The sequence below is a fragment of the Zalophus californianus genome, chromosome 1, assembly GCF_009762305.2.
Source record: "Zalophus californianus isolate mZalCal1 chromosome 1, mZalCal1.pri.v2, whole genome shotgun sequence".
NCBI lineage: Eukaryota > Metazoa > Chordata > Mammalia > Carnivora > Otariidae > Zalophus > Zalophus californianus.
The window spans coordinates 207,654,798-207,658,393 of record NC_045595.1 but is presented as its reverse complement, the minus strand read 5'-3'; the positions used below and the strand labels follow the sequence as shown (position 1 = coordinate 207,658,393).

Below are 3,596 nucleotides of genomic sequence, written 5' to 3'. Positions count from 1 at the left end.
GATGACAAAAATGTCTTTACAATGACTTCTTGTTTCCATGAGGTAGAGAGTGGGTCTTTAGTCTTTGGAACCAACAAAGCCACAACTTAGACCATAGAAAGCACTGTTTTGAGTACACGTGTGTTATCAGAGCAAAAGCCTACCATGGAAAGACCCATCAGGAGTGTACTGTTGAAAAAGTCCAATCAAAGTAAGCACCACCCTCGATCTGGGAAGCTGTAGATGCAAAAAAGGAGCAAGTGGGACTGATGGAGCAAAGGGACACCACCAATGATAAAGGAGGGGACATTCCGAGGCTAAAAGGGAAGCTGGGGACTTCTGGTCTCAGATGTGGGCCCCCCAATGTGTCCACAGTGTGAGAGTAATCATAAAATCAAGACCGCAATGGGTCATGCAAGGAGCGGTTGGTCCCCTTGGGTCCTCTGACAGAATATACTTTGGTTCCCTTGAAAATGGGTTGGCAAGGGAGTGAAATGGACAATACACTTAAAAGGAAAACTAAATATTTCTCCTCGGATCCACACCCCCCGAAAAGACACTCTTAACCATAATGAATATATAAAGAATCATCAGCCTCTCTTGAATACTCAACAAGCATTCTCCCTCCTCCTCCCTCCTACTCACTCCTCTAAATAAGAAGGTATGCACAGACACAGTGAGCTTTATGGAGACGGTGGAGAATTCTCAACATGCTTTATTTTCTGACACATGTTTTCAACCTATCTGGAAAATGTTTTACTTTGAGTGATGTTTCTTACTCTTAAATTCACCAAATAATTTTTAATAAAATAAAAACTACTAAGTATATCGTGCTCATTTTGGCAGCACGTAGACTAAAATTGGAACGAACCAGAGAAGATTAGCATGGTCTCTGTGCAAGGAGGACCTGCAAAACTCCTAAGTATATAGTTAAATGTGGTTTGTTTAAATTTAAAAGAAATCTATAGATCTTAGACTATTTTATTTTAGATGGTATCATCAGAGATGAGTTGAACACAAGATGCTATTTTCATTCAAAGGAATGGGGTCATAAGGACATGGCATGTTTTTATTCACATACTAGCTACATGCTGCATGAGACCCACTCCTGCCATGGGTGACTGACTTTAGAGTCTTACTTTTAGATCGCTAATTTAAGAAGCTTCTTCTTACTTTTGTATGTTGATAGTTTCATGTTATTTCAGAGGTATTCCCCTGAAAAATTTTCCATCCTTATTTTTAGAGTTTCTTATTATGGAAAAATTTAAATATATACAAAAGTAGACAGACTAGTATGAGGAACCCAAGTCACCCATATGCAACAATTATCAGCTCAAGGTGAGCCTTGTTTTATCTATGCCCTCACCTACTTCCTGCCCTCCAGTATTGTTTAGAAGCAGATTCTGACATCATATAATTTCAGGCATAAATATTTCAATGTAACTCTAAAAGACAAGGATTCTGATTCTTTTGTTTTATTTATTCAATTTATTTATTTAGTAATCTCTATTCCCAATGTGAGGCTCTAATTCATGACTCCAAAAGAGTTGCATGCTCTTCCGACTGAGCCAGCCAGGCACCCTGACAAGGATTCTTTTTCATTTTTTATTTTATTTTATTTTTTAAAGATTTTATTTTTAAGTAATCTCTACCCCCAGTGTGGGCTGTGAGCCCACAACCCTGAGATCAAGAGTTGTATGCTCCACCGACTAAGCCAGCCAGGCACTCCAAGGATTCTTTTTTACAGAAAACAAATCCATAGTTCCATTTTGCACCTAATAATGAAAAATAATTTTATAATTTCAAACATAGTCAACAGATTATATTATAGTCAGTGATTCACACCAAATCAGTTTTTGAGGAAAGCTCTCATTTTGTACCATAAGGAGGACAAAGTGGTTTGTCTTCCTGTCTACAGAAGGAAGGGATTCGAGTTAAAACAAGGATAGAGATAGGCAAAGGGAAATGTGATCGTACCTGGATGATACCTGGATTAGTGAGGGCTCTGACTGCAGGTCAGAGTTGGAATAAACCGTAAAAGAACCCTTATTTCAATGATACTGGAGCATCTGATGGAACCGAAGTGCAAGAGGTCAGCTGGGGCTCAGAAGTGATCTGAACTGGGAAATGGGATGGAGTCACCACAGGGGGACCCTCTCCATCGTACACCTCTCCTCTCTCTCACCTATATTTCGTTCCTCATGTGTGGGAAAAAGCTATGCTCAAGCCCCTGAATTTTCTCTACTTCTCTGTATAAGAAACCAGCCAACACTGGAATGGGAATATCTTAGTTATAATTGCAAGTTTCCAAGAAAAGGGGCTCTGATTGGGTCAGTTTGGGTTAAGTGTCCACTCTTGGTCCAGTCAGCAGTGATTGAGGGGGTGGGTCACATGTCACAAATATGGCTGTCAAAGTTTACCCATGTGGTCTGGTGAGGAGTCAGAATCTTCCAGAGAAAGCTAGGGGCCATTGCTCATGGGCTGGGTTGTTGCCAAGGAAGACTGAGAGCAGAAGCATCTCTGGAAATAAGTAGTCAATGGTGGATCACTGTGTGTAGGGTCTCACAGGCCGGAGGCATTCCTCTCTCCCCGTGCGACAGTGGACAGGTGTCCTCACTAGGGAAGGGGTTCCATTCTGGGCTGGGTTGTCAAATTCAGTCAACTCTGTGCTTCTCTCCCTGAAGGTTTTAGAGCACAGACTCCCCAGCAAGTTTTTTCTCCAGTGATCCCAAAGTGAGAACCACCCTATAGGCCAGTGAGCAAGCTAGGGTTAGTCTGCCTCTAGCTAGGTCTTGTCCCATGGCTGGGGCGTTGCAAGAGAAAACCTTTAAAACTAGGTCCCCCGTCCACCACAGGATCTGAGAGCAAGGCTGAGGCAGGTAAAGACGAAGGCACAGTATGAGATATAGAGATGAGACAAAGTTAGAGGTCTAGAAAGAATCAAAGACTAAATTCAGTTGAGGTGCTTAAGGCGAAGGCTGACTAGGTACATTCATCTTCATCTTCTTCGCTGGGCCCTCCTTATTCTTTCTCTCTTTCCTTCCTTCCTTGCTTCCTCCCTCCCTCCTTTCATTCCTTTTTTCTACTACTTTCTTGCTTGCTTTCCTTCCCTCTCTCTCCTCCTTTTTTCAATGTTCCTCCATCTGTGCTTTGAGGACCATCAGCACAAATCACTTCAGAGGCTCCTTCAAGATTCAGACTCTAGCCCTTGTTCCTAGACGTTCAGTTTGGCAGCCTTGGGGCCTGGCCTGGGAATCTGCCTTTTTCACAAGTCAGGAGATTTTGATACACACCCAAGTTTGAGCACCACTTGCTCTGAGCAGAAACATTAGTCAAGTTGACCCCAGAATATTCCATTCATTCCTGTGCCTTTAAACAAGATGAATTTTCCTAATATAATTTCCCCACATTTCTGTGGTGATGGAGATGTGTGTAGGCAGCATACCACAGTTGTTAGTGGAGACATTTAAGTCTACACCCTGAATACCTCTCCTCCTGCCCTAGGAGCTGCCCTAACAGCTGCCTGGTTCAAGAAAAGCTCACGAAGCTCTCCTGGGCTCCCAGTCATGCCACCATCACCCCAGATTAGGGAAGTGGTTTGTTTGCTTCCCTCGATT

General features: G+C 42.6%; 1 non-coding gene across 1 annotated transcript; it reads left to right on the top strand.

Moving 5' to 3' along the window:
- Positions 1 to 809: 809 nt before the first annotated feature.
- Positions 810 to 917, top strand: LOC113919061. Its single transcript, XR_003518800.1, has one exon. It is a non-coding gene; the product is annotated as a U6 spliceosomal RNA (small nuclear RNA).
- The last annotated feature ends 2,679 nt before the right edge of the window (positions 918 to 3,596 follow it).